Genomic DNA, 14,272 nt, shown 5'->3' with positions numbered 1-14,272 from the left:
ATGGTGAGACTGAAACTTTTTTATTGATACTCTGTTTTTAAAAGAAACATTTCATTTTCTCAGTAAGCATTCACACGCGGTTCAGTACTTGATCAATAGTGTAGTGATTTCCTGTTGTTCGTGGAGGGCTCCCTCGAGACAGTAACGATTTCTATTTTGTTTTTGCAGTTAGAAATTAGATGTATATTTTCCATAGATTTCTATTTATTGGATTGAGTAATTGTGTTTTTGATTTATTTTAGATTTAAGTCGAGACCATTCTACTAATCATTTCTATTGTTTAGAGATTTTGGATGCACATGGATAGAGCATAGCAGCAGTGACATAGTTTTACATTTCAATTAAATAGACAAAACTTTATCTTTCTTATAGACAGTGGATTTATTCACAAAATTGAATGTTAAATTTCAAGCATGTGTGATATTTAATTTAAGAAGGTGTGAGTGTGTTTAAGTAAGAGTTTGTTTCATTTTATTTTCATGCAAGTGTGATTTCTATTTATATAAATGCGTGATGAGATTAATAGTAGTTTTCATTTCGGCAAATAACTGTGTATATAATTTTTATTTATGGAAAGTGTGGGACTAATTTTCATTTATGTCAAGTATGAGATTGATTTACATTTATGTTGAAGTTTGATATTTGTATATTCAAAGAAAAGTGTCAGACTTTATAAGAAAAATTAGTTTTGTTTTAAAGCAAGAGGATCTGATCATCATTGTAGAGTTAATCTTATTTTCTAGGAATAACTAATTTAATCATAAAACACATGTGCATTTTGATAACTCAAATTAATTTAGAATTTGTGTGAGTAATAAAAGACTTCTAGAACATATAGTGCACATACACTTCATTAGGTTACTAGCCCTAGTTGATAATTCATGTAAGTAATTTAAGATCAATTAAACTACCAAACAGTAGCCTCAGTGCATATTGTAGTGGAAGCATCTCATGCTCAAGAACAGAGCCATAGAGCAAGTTAAGGTGCAGTGGAAGCACTTTGGGCCCGAAGAAGCTACATTGGAGATGGTGGATCAGATGCGAGCCATGTATCCTTCATTTTTTCCCAGTTGAGGCAAAGTCATTTTGTTTTGATGTTTGGTATACGATTAGCATATGTTTTGTTGATGTTTTGGTATATGTATATATATGGATGTAAATATCGTCATGATCTAAGTTATAGAGCTCCAATAAGAGCTATGGTTATTATCTTGTCATGTTCTCATGATGTTTTACTTTTGAGCAGACCTCTCATTGTAAATAATGCAACGAGCTAAGTTATAAATCTCCATGGAAAGTATTTTTTTCTTTCTAGCGATTTTACCAATGTATTGGTGTGGTTTAACACCATGGTCGGTGTTCCCCAAGGGGGAGGTTTTTGTAACAACCCTGGTGAAAATTCCATGTAATAAAAGTTAATGAAGGCAAAAATAATACCACGGGTAAGGGACACATATCTCAAGCTAAATGTTGGGCAAAGATATCCTAGTCGGCATCATTAGATGTGTTTATGGCTAAAGGAAATTTGCAAAGGAAAAGGAATAAAATGCAAAAAGGTCTTTTTGGCACATTTATTTATGAAAATAAAGGAAATGACAAGAAAAGTAAGGTGAATGGTCACAGGTTAATGTAGTGTGCATGATGATTAATCTTCAAGTTGGAGAAGGAGGTGTCGCACTACCACATCTCCTTACCTCAATGCCTAGTGAGGTGGCAACCATGGTTTTCCCACCTATCCTATCTCAAGCACCTCATTTGGGATATTACAGATTAAAATTAAAAATTAAATAAAAACCTTCTTATATTTTTATCATGAATATTTTTTTAAAATAAACCTAAAATTTTAATAATAATTTGATATCAAACTAAACATTATTATTGGAAATTAAAGATAAAAAGTTGACCGAGATGTATTGAAAATTAGGATATTAATATCCTATTTACGAATTAAAGTTATGATATTAATATAATAGATATAACTTATCTCAATACACTCTATAAACTTAGATAGAGGATATGACTGATTTATTTAAGACTGGAAAGCAACCCTTTTGTCAGAACATATCTCCAACCATTGCCGTAGAGAACAACCAACCCACCACGTTTAGCACCAGAGGTAGCAAGCACATGCTCAATAGCTAGCCTCAGTAATTAGCCATGTGTTTTGACGAAAGCCACATGCTAACGACCATGGAAAACAGTTAAATTCAAATTTAAAAAAATATATGTTTTCTTAAATTATGTTTTGAATAAGAATAAAATTGAAAAAATTAAATTATAATATAAATATAATGTAATGTAATAGAATTAGTTTTATAATAAAATAAATATATATGGTTTTTTTGTTTGTTTCTTAAGTTATACACATTGTGAGTGGGTCTTTGTAACTGGGCTCTAATAGTTAAGAGTACGGGATTTCTCCTAAGAGGTCATAGGTTCAAAACTAGAGGGGGTAGAGTATGTATACCTTCGTAGACTTAGCAGTGAAATCATTGTGCGGACTTATACTAATGATAATATAACTTTTGGCCAGCCGTAATAGTTAATAGCATGGGTTTCCTCCTAAAAGGTCATAGGTTCAAAACTAGAGGGGGTAGAGTATGTATAGGGCCCTACTAGTTAAGAGAATGGATTTCCTCCTAAGAGGTTATAGGTTCAAAACTAGAGCGAGTAGAGTATGTATGCCTTCATAGCGGTGTATAATAATAATGAAATCGTTGTGATAATAATATAACCTTTTGCTTGAGAAAGAATAATATAACCTTCATGGGTTTCCTCCTAAGAGGTCATAGGTTCAACACTAGAGGGGGTAGATTATGTATGGGGCCCTAATAGTTAAGAGCATGGGTTTCCTCTTAAAAGGTCATAAGTTCAAAACTAGAGGGGTTAGAGTATGTATGCCTTCGGTATATAATATTAATAAGAATAATAATAATATAATCTTTGGCTTGAGAAAGAATAATATAACCTTTGGCTTGAGAAAGTGTACCCAGGGGTAATTTAGCCTCTGCGGCCCACTAGCCCGGGGCCACACTAGCTTCCCGATGACCTTCACATCAAGAAGTGACTTAAAAGTACAACCAATCACTATTTATTCTAAACCCCATGAGCTGAAATACATAATCTTTAAAAGAAATTAAAATTTATGTTTTTTTGAATAAAAATTAAAAATATATATATATATATATATATATATAAAATTAATTTTAGATTTAATATTAACAACAAATATATATTTACTTTTGAACAAATTAATCTGGAAAATAAAATAAAAAATATACTTAATTGGTTTTTAATAAAAAATGCAGAAATAAGATAACATGAGGTGGGGTGGGTTGTAAGAGTGGTGAGCGTAATTCTCTACCACATTGAAATAACAGAATTAATATAATGTTACCTTAAACGCATTAGCAACAGGCCGCACGGGCACCCAATAATTCTTTTCTCGAACTTGCAGGCCAACGACATCATTCTGTAGTAGAACGGTTATTCCTCCAGGGTCGGAGTGAGGGGAGAGCCCATAAGTCAATTCCGGCTGTGGACACACGGGATAATAATTGATTCGAACGCATATTCCAATGCTCTCCTCATTGCCAAAAGCTTCCTTTAGATAGTCCGGAGGCAGGCCCAGATTCTCTGAAAACACAGATAGCAAGGTCTTGCAAAGCTCCAACGTTTCTTCACAGTACTCCATTCTAGCCCAGTCATGTAAGAAAATATCACAAACTGAGAAAATATTGTCGATGTTTCATGACCGTTCACAGTGAAAAAAAAGCTTTGAATCCAAGCCAGCAGATTCTTATTTAATGTAATTTTAGGTTAACAGATTGAACAAGGATGTTATTAAGCATGTGACTAATTTTGTAAAATCTAAGCTAACAAAAATGGCGAATTCAAAGCTACCCGTCCCGATTAACTAAAATACTATCCGCAAAAGCATTTATATTTTAATTCAATAGTTAGGTATTTGAATCTTTCTTTCAATGTCCAATCCAGTCTAGCTATTTTTTTTAATGTGTTCTAGAAATATGAGTAGCCACTACATTTACTTGAAAATCTAAGTAGATCAATTGGAAGGCTCTACCTGTTTACGAAATTTAGCAAGTCCTAACTTAAAGGTGTTGAAGAAATTTAACCCTATAACCTTTAAATAAATTAGTTACTTCACAAAAACTTGAGCAACTAAACTTTCAAAAACTTCACCAACTAAACTATCCTTTAGCAAGTCCTAGCTTAAAGGTGTTGAAGAAATTTAACCCTATAACCTTTAAATAAATTTGTTACTTCACAAAAACTTGAGCAACTAAACTTTCAAAAACTTCACCAACTAAACTATCCTTTAGCAAGTCCTAACTTAAAGGTGTTGAAGAAATTTAACCCTATAACCTTTAAATAAATTAGTTACTTCACAAAAACTTGAGCAACTAAACTTTCAAAAACTTCACCAACTAAACTATCCTTTAGCAAGTCCTAACTTAAAGGTGTTGAAGAAATTTAACCCTATAACCTTTAAATAAATTAGTTACTTCACAAAAACTTGAGCAACTAAACTTTCAAAAACTTCACCAACTAAACTATCCTTCGAAACTAAATCCATTCTTAAAAACTATGTACAAATATAGAAACCATAACTCAGATTTCTCCAATTATGAGTTCAAATGTCTGAAAATGTCTAGGTCTGAAAATTTTATATTTAAAAATAGATTGTAACTCATTTCCTATTTCCTATACATCTTACAAAACCGCTTTATAGAGTTTAAAACAAATAATATACAGATCTCTTTAAGTGCCATGAAGCGGCCTGCAAAAGTATGTCCCCAAACTGAGAAGCACATCTTAATAATCAATATCCCTATCCAGGGTTAATAGGGTACTTGTTCTTCTTCTGATATGTCGGATAAAATGTGGAAAATCAAATAAACAACAAATCGGTGTACTGTTTTGTTTTATTTTGACAATCCAACCTATAAAATATTATTTTCTCTAAACTCTGATAATTGAAATCAAACAAACAACTAAAAACAATCCCAGAAGAAGCATGAAAAATGCAATATTCAAAGCGGCCAACACATAGATGAATCTTTCGTTACCTGTATTCCTCTGGTTTGGAAGGCCATCTGTGCTCCTCTCGTATGCAAAACGGCAAAAAATGATGATAATAGTAATCGCCCCAGTCGAGAGTCGCGCCTTTGTTCACACCAATTCGACTGCCATATCCAACATAAGTCACAGGATCATTGGCGTGCTTTTGTTTCTCCTCCAATGGCAGACGAAAGAACTCGCTCGACACCTCACTTGCGGCCTCAAGCTGCTCCGGAGAAATCCCATGGTTAATCACTTGGAAGAATCCCCACACTCTGCATGCATTTGATATTTCTTCCATGGTCTTCCTCCGGCGTTCGTCATACAGGCCCGAGAGATCTACGATGGGTATTTCCTCTTCCACCACCCCTTGCCCGATGGGCTTCTCGTCATCAGGCCTGATGTATCTCGAAGGCAAGAATTGGATGCCGCTTTCTGCAATACACTGAACTCTCTGTATTGGCTCCGGCCAATCCATAGGAAACGATGCTCAAAACTCAATCCACCCTAGATAAGTTATTGGATATCAAAGCAATGGCGAGGTTGCTAAACAAGTAATGATAGCCATCCCAGGGCTTCTCGTCTCAGACATATATTGTGTTGGGAGACTTCGGAAGTAGTAATTAGAATAAGAATAGTAATTAAGCATTGTGTTTGATTACTTTATTAGAATTTTTCATGAAATATGTGTTTTATAATTGCTGCCACTAAATATATATCTTCTCATCTCTATTATTATTTATATGAAAAAAATATTTTAAGCGGCCTCCTACCATTACATTTATATATTAAAGAGCTTTTATGACTATTTTAAAATTTTTTTGGTTAATATTTCTCGGGATAATTACCTGTTATCAATCCAAAATCTAGTAAAAAAATTATCATATGTACTTGGTTATCTAAATTTCTGTTGTGTTGTGCTTGTACAGTTGTTTACTGTGTTGTAGTTGCTCATTTACCATCCATTCAAAAGCTCATAAACAATTATCACATTTATCTAATTATCTAGTATACTTTACTTTGTTGTATACTCCTATTTACTATCTAGTCAACACTAATAAACAATTATCACCCTCGCATCTCATTATCGAAATTTATGTTATGCTCAAGTGGTGGTTTTTTGTGTTGTATTTCCATGGACTACGGTTTGCAATAGTTTGCCAACGAGATTCCTCTCGATTTGCAATTTGCCGCACGGTATAAAAGTCAATGTATTCCCCTCCGGTGGTAATTCGCACTTAAATAAGATATTCAAATTATTTGCATGGCATGAAATGATGGGTAGTCCACTTGGTTAAAGGATCCCGGCCAAGTCATTGGAGGTGGTTCATCAGATGGTATGCGGCCCCTTACGGTGGGCCCGTTAGGCATGTTACGTGGAAAAAATAAAATGATAGTAAGCAATTTTCCTTTTTCAAAGATAAGGAATCATCACATTCTCGAGCTGTGAGCGAAATACTTTTTAGGGTTAATATGAATTTACTATTATGGTACGTATATTTTTATAGAGAGTAATATAATGATTTGAAAATTTCTAGAAAAGTTTTTTTTTGGGTGAACGCTTCAACCATTTTCACAAATAAAAAGGTTAATTTTGTTAATTTAATATGTTATTAATTGAAATTGAAATTGAGTTAGAAAAATAATATTTTTTTCTCAATTATTAAAAATAATTTTAATCATATAAATTTATAATTAACAAAAAAATATTAATGTTATATCAATATTGATTTATAGGTTTGTATTAAATTATAATTTTTACATTAATATAATTGTTTATCTTTTCCACTCCAATTTTTCTCAAATCTAATGGGATTTTTTTGAATTAAAAATTTCAGCTATACACTCTTCACAATCTTAGTACGTAATTTTTTGAGAGTATTTATACATTTAAAAACAAATTTTAACCTAACAACAAAATCATAGTCTAACAAAATTGTTTGGCTGAAATATATCTATATATATATATATATATATAACAATGCCTTTGACACTCTAGGCGACCCATCTTGGGGGCTTTGCTGCTTAGGGTTCATCATGACACTCCATATCTTCAACTCGTTGTTCCACTACAGATTTAGTGATGTTTGAAGTGGGCTACGATGTTTGCATTTCTCTTTTGGCCACTCGGGCAGGTGTGGGTGGAAGAGTAGGTCAAATGCCTGTTTTCAAGGCCACAAGAGGGGTCGTGCGCCTCTAACATCTATCAAGGTTTGATGAGGGGCATGGCGTGCCTCAGGTTTGGTTAGGGTTTGTCGAGGGGTTGTCCTACTTAGGTTGGTCTGTGACTTGGTTCGGGTTTTCCTATGGAGTTGGAGGCCTAGGGCATGGGTCAATGCCATGTAAGCCATGAGCATATCCATGTTAATGTAGTTTGGGGTGGTACATATCTGAGATGAGCTCGTAGTGGTCTGAGATATGCGAGACCGATGTGGTCAAAAGGGTTGTCGTGGCTTGGTTATGCATGGTTTTGGTATGGTTTGTTGTCCAGTGTTGAGGAGGACCCTCAGGGATAGTTGGTGGAGATCTCATCAACCTTTCTGGGTTGCTTCTCAAGTTCTAGACACAACTTTTGACTCATCTCTCATGGTTCCTCAAGAGAGACCAACGTTTTTGTTGATATTCATGAATAATATTGTTTTTGTATGTACATGGACAATTATGGTTTTGTTTGATATTACAGTTAACACTTCTTACTGGTGATGTAGTTATTCCTTTGTTTGGGATCACATCCTACAATTTTTATTCTAATCCAAAGTCACCCATAGACTAATTGACTTTATGCCTGATTCAATTTTTGTTAATTGTTATGATGTTGTTTCTACTTATGGTGTTGAAAAAATAAAAAATATTTTTATTCAACATTATCCACAAATATGTTTTTTATAAAAATACTTTATTTAGATATTAGGTATTACATAAATACAGTTTTTTAATGAATACAAAAATGTAAAAAAAAATATATATATGAATGAAATTTTTTATAGAAAAATAAATATAATTAATAGAAACAAGTAACAATGGATAATTTTCACACAAATATCCTTCCAATTTTCTATGGAAAAATAAATATAATTAATGAAAACAAGTAACCCTGAATAATTTTCTCACACATATCCTTTTTTCCAAGTAGTAAAAATGTTTATAAGGTAAAGATAGTTTTATTTTATTAATAAATAAACCATACTAATGAATATAAAAACAAAGAAGTAAAATACTGTTAACGTAAATGATTCCAACCAAGTCTAAAGAGATAAGATACCTGTCCATGACGCAACTCCAGCACCTCCACATAAGTAACCTTCAGCTGAGCGAGCGGGCACCTTGACATTGCAACTAACCGTAAGAGGTCAAGTAGACCATATATCTCACGTGGGTTTTTCCGCTTGTCAACGTAGTCCTGCACTGAAACACTGCTGTGAGTTAGATATAGGTTTCCTCAATAACTATGAGCTGTTGGTCCGCTGCTTTACCAATAGATAAACTACATCATCGGGGCAATGTGTAGACAGACAGTTGGTTGCTAGTTTAATATTTGATAATGTCGAGTAAGCATTGGAAAATCAATACAGCATGGGAATCTCGCGGGATGCTACTATTGATGGGGCCATTAACAAATTGAATGTGCGGTGGATCATTGAATCAGAAAGTTCTTATTACTCAACCGACGATGAATTCGACATTAGGAAAAGTGAAAAATGGATCTTATCTGCGCAACAGCAATGTATGGTAGATTTGAAATTAAATAGGATATTTTACCCATAATTCAGAAATTTATGCCTATGTACAACTTCCTATAATTCAGAAATCTATGTCTACGTATAACGGTAAATCTTAGATGAATTTTTTTCATTATCAAAGTTATTCATACGAGGCAGCGAGTCTCTGCATTGAGTGGGGTAGTTGCTCAAGAAAATGTTGTACAGGGGCAAGGTTTCTCTGCTGTTCATGAAAAGAATATTCGAAACAGAACCACTAGTTGTTTACCCATCCGCTAAAGCAAAGGCATTAAACTGCTATGCATGAGACTGCTTCTTCTGGCATTAACTTTAGGTTCTATACACCATCATGTCATATCCTGAAATCAGAGGACTGGTATCCAATGTCCATGAAGACTAACAAAAAATGCCAAACACATCCAGGTAATGTCTCCGAGGGTGAACCAGAGTCTGCTGGAAGAATCAATTTTCAGTTGATTAAAGGCCAGAACAAGACTTCAGTTATTCTTTGTAATACAAATGCACCAAGAAGAATATTGACCTAAAAACTAAATAATGAGGATGACAAGCTTCTCTGTTTGATCCTCATGAATTTGAAGAATTGCAGTGTGCAGCAACCCTACATTCAATTCTTTATTTTATATCTGAGACTTCAGTTCAGTAGCACGGCTAATTTGCAGAAACATGAGATCAACTAGGAATTGTTCTAAACCGTGCTGCTCTTCCAAAATCCAATAAATTACTGCACTTCACATTTATCAATATAGAAAACCAGTCTGAGACACTATCCTCCCCATAAATAATTTTCCACGCTTTTAACCAGGATATAATACAGAAGCTTACAGTGGCATCAACCGTCGATGCTTGAAAAACCATAGAAAAGAACAAAAAATGATGAGCCCAGTAACTCCAGTTATTATCAGAACCCACTTGAAAGCCTTAGGTTCTTCAAACAGATCAATTGGAATATTCATGCCAAAGACTCCAACTACAACTCCAAATATAGCAACAACAAAAGTTGCAGTTGTGAGCAATAGTTCAAACTGTATCAGCTGGTTCCGAACATTATCCTGTTGAGGGACATTCTTAAAAATTAGAAACACCTCAAAATAAAGTCAATAAAATATAAAAGTAATACTACAACCATTCCTAAGTGTACTGAGCCAAACACCTAACAGAAAAGATGCTTATTATCTTGCCAAATTGCAACCCTTGGCCAAGTGGGGGAATATGAGGCAATGTCGAGAACCTGGAATGGAAGGATTTATGCAATTGAAAGATTCAATACAACCTAAACTCAGACCAAACATTGAGGCTTACAAGTTGAATTTTTATGAAATCCTCTGTATCATCTATATATTCCTTTAAGAGCCAAATTGGTAATGTTTTGCAAGAAACGATGCTAAGAAACAAAAGTTTAGATCATAAGATAAAAACATGCCCCATTTGGAATGAAAACAAGCTCTGAAACAGATAACTATTCATGGAGCTAAAATTGTATATTTCAGGGTAAAGAGAAATATGAGAAGAAATAGGCCAAAAAAGGTAGGCGCTACCTTTTTTGTTATGTGAACTTATACCTTGCATTAATGTAAGACATCTATTAGTTCAAACGTCACAGAGATGGATAGAGCCTGCAGCAAGCACTGGAGCAGAAACAGTACATGCCACCTAATGATCAATGTCAGAAACAATAAATACTGCCAACTGAGCCAACCATCTGATATCTAGTTATGTTGATGTGCATCTTTGTATGTAATGTAAAATGATAAGCATACTGTCAATCTCATTTAATGAGATAAGAGATTTGTCTAGAGAAGAAACTCAGGCACATACCACTTTCAGCAAATACAAGATGGGTTAAATCTGGGTGAGGCAACCTATTAAAGTAAATCAGATCATTCTGTTGATTAAGACAACACCCTCATTCTGATCATCTTAGAAGTTAGAAATAGCTAGCCAGCAAGAACCCCTGAAACAGAAAGAAGAGTCTATCCTTTTATTCTCATCATCACCTTTCTAATGCCAACAAATTCCTCACGCCTTTCTAATGCCTTCATACTAGAGAAGGCTTGAAGCAATTTCTAATAAACATAAAAGTTCAAGAAAGTCTTGATTAAAGAACAGATAACAGTTCTACTAGTTCTTGGCCATGATATCATAACAATAACTCTTTCAGATATAAAAGATTGTTTTTGATAAATAGGTTTTTAACCTTGATTGAAAATTTAGTTTATTAAAATAGATCCCTGGACACTAGCATTCATGTTTTGAAATCAAATGCATTTACATAATATAAGATTTCGAGGAATACATATGCTCCAAGTTAAAACCATCAAAAAAAGGCAGCAAGGCAGTTTAGTTATGCTCCAATGCAAACATGACCTTGCAGACTACAAACCGTACATTTTATTACCTACAAAATAAGAACAATCAAGCCAATCCACTTGCATATGTCAAAGTTTTCTCTAACAAAGTTTTTTGCTTGGTCAAACTGTCTTGTAGGATCCTCTGGAAAATCCTGCAGATCAAATAAAAGCAACATGATAGTTTATACCAAAACATATAAAGCATAAATATCATATGAATGATATGCCTTAGTTTTACCAATTATGCGTGTTTTCAAAAAAATGCTAAAAATGCATATAACAACTATACTCACTTCTTCCCAGTTCTTATTGAAGAAAACATCGGCAGTGACTCCTGCCTCAGTTATTAAAAGCAGGCCAACAGATAACATGTACTGTTATATGTTAAAAGAAAACAAGTAAATACCCTGACAGCAGGATCAATCATTGTAAATGTATATCAATCCACTGACAGAGCATAGGGCCCAAGACCACACCTCAAAAACATATAGAACAAGCATAGATCCTTCTACAATATATAAGGGAACAACATTTTAATGTGATCATGAAATTGGAAAGAAATTCATCATCACCTATGCAACTAACATAGAACCATTTCAAACATCCCTGGACACTAGCATTCATGTTTTGAAATCAAATGCATTTACGTAATATAAGATTTCGAGGAATACATATGCTCCAAGTTAAAACCATCAAAAAAAGGTAGCAAGGCAATTCAGTTATGCTCCAATGCAAACATGACCTTGCAGACTACAAACCGCACATTCGATTAACTGCAAAATAAGAACAATCAAGCCAATCCACTTGCATATGTCAAAGTTTTGTCTAACAAAGTTTTTTTCTTGGTCAAACTATCCTATAGGATCCTCTGGAAAATCCTGCAGATCAAATAAAAACAACATGATAGTTTATACCAAAACATATAAAGCATAAATATCATACGAATGATATGCCTTATTTTTACTAATTATGCGTGTTGTCAACAAAATGCTAAAAATACATATAATAGCTACACTTACTTCTTCCTAGTTCTTATTGAAGAAAACATTGGCAGTGACTCCTACCTCAGTTATCAAAAGCAGGCCAACAGATAGCATGTATTGTTATATGTTAAAGAAAACAAGTAAATACCCTGACAGCAGGATCAGTCATTGTAAATGTATATCAATCCACTGACAGAGCATAGGGCCCAAGGCCACACCTCAAAAACATATAGAACAAGCATAGAGCCTTCTACAATATATAAGGGAACAACATTTGAATGTGGTCACGAAATAGGAAATACATTCATCATCACCTATGCAACTAACATAGAACCATTTCAAACATCCCTGGACACTAGCATTCATGTTTTGAAATCAAATGCATTTACATAATATAAGATTTCGAGGAATACATATGCTCCAAGTTAAAACCATCAAAAAAAGGCAGCAAGGCAGTTCAGTTATGCTCCAATGCAAACATGACCTTGCAGACTACAAACCGTACATTTGATTACCTGCAAAATAAGAACAATCAAGCCAATCCACTTGCATATGTCAAAGTTTTCTCTAACAAAGTTTTTTTCTTGGTCAAACTGTCCTGTAGGATCCTCTGGAAAATCCTACAGATCAAATAAAAACAACATGATAGTTTATACCAAAACATATAAAGCATAAATATCATATGAATGATATGCCTTATTTTTACGAATTATGCGTGTTGTCAACAAAATGCTAAAAATGCATACAACAGCTACACTTACTTCTTCCCAATTCTTCTTGAAGAAAACATCGGCAGTGACTCCTGCCTCAGTTATCAAAAGCAGGCCAACAGATAGCATGTACTGTTATATGTTAAAGAAAACAAGTAAATACCCTGATATTTAAGCGTATTTAGCATTAAAAGAGGGTGTTTAAGCGTGAAATAAAGATTCCAGAAAACAGCTTGTGACAAGTTGACCATGAATAACCGACCTACCTTAAATTGAAAGTCGGCAACTGTTTCTGCCGCTAATTCTAGATTAGAAGTTAAAATAAGGGAATCAACAAATGTTTCAAAGGTCCCCAAATAATAACAACAAAGCATCATGCTATAATAAAAAATTAAAAATAAGAGGACAATAAGTATAGGGTATAAGGTGTGAGATTCAATCAGAACTCATGATATTAAGCAAGACCCCTTCAGTTACCAAGACAGAGTTGCCTTGGAGTCTAGACTCAAATACCTTACAACATATTTATCCCAGTAGGGCTTCGAATCTCTATCTACAGCTGATATGCAAGAACCCTGAAACAGAAAGAAGAGGCCAAATTAAAAGGCAGATTTTAGGCTTGAAAGAGTGCGTGGAGGAGATAGAGGCTGCTACAGGCAGCATTAAGGTTACTACTGAAGATATTTTTCGATGCCTTGCAACTAAGAAATTGCCTTCCATGGCCTTACTGCTCAGATGGGGACCGACAAAGCTTTAGAGCCACAAAAAAAAAAAACAAATGATTTCAACCTAAAGGGTAAAGAATGCCACTAAATAAAGTGATTCTAAAGTGCATTCTAGGCTTACTAAATAAAGTGCATTCAATCTACGACAATATTTCGACATGCATTTTGACAGATGTCATTGAGTAATGTTACACGTTTGTTTAGGAGAGAGCTGACAGGTTGCCTTGTTCCTTCCTGACGCTCCGCTTGTACTTTAGCGAACTCCTCCATAAGCTCTTCGTGCCATAGCCAGATATTTTCGTGGCTCCGCCTCTCTTCAGGTCGCAAGGTTGAACCAGCAAGCAGGTCCAAGTCCTTTTCATTTCATCTCCCAGCCCTAGGTCCGTTTCATTTCATCTCCCAGCCCGAATACAGAAACTAGGATAACTTAATGGATAAGAAAGATAGAATGAAATACTACATTAGCCCAGGCTGAGTGCTCTTACTGGAGTAGTGGCACTGGTACCATTTAGTATACTTGTTTTATCTTTGAATTTCTAATAAATGCTCATTGTCAGACTAATTAGTTGCATAAAGATGCTATGTACTGAAACAATAAGGTTGTTCTGTAATAATTGGGGCTAACTGAATTGGCTAAAATTCTTCTGTCTGCATTGCATTTGGCCCGTTGATTCTGTCTGCATT

At 34.3% G+C, this 14,272-nt stretch overlaps 1 pseudogene; it reads right to left on the bottom strand.

Annotated features, from left to right (window-relative positions):
• Positions 1-3,382: 3,382 nt before the first annotated feature.
• LOC149201519 (jasmonate-induced oxygenase 3 pseudogene) lies at positions 3,383-3,694 on the bottom strand (annotated as a pseudogene).
• Between the last annotated feature and the right edge of the window lie 10,578 nt (positions 3,695-14,272).

The sequence above is a fragment of the Pinus tabuliformis genome, chromosome 2_1 (genome assembly GCF_031772625.1).
Source record: "Pinus tabuliformis cultivar Carrire ecotype Pingquan chromosome 2_1, CPIR1, whole genome shotgun sequence".
In the NCBI taxonomy this organism is placed as follows: Eukaryota; Viridiplantae; Streptophyta; class Pinopsida; order Pinales; family Pinaceae; genus Pinus; species Pinus tabuliformis.
The sequence above is the reverse complement of the archived record's forward strand: the minus strand, read 5'-3'. Positions and strand labels throughout refer to the sequence as shown.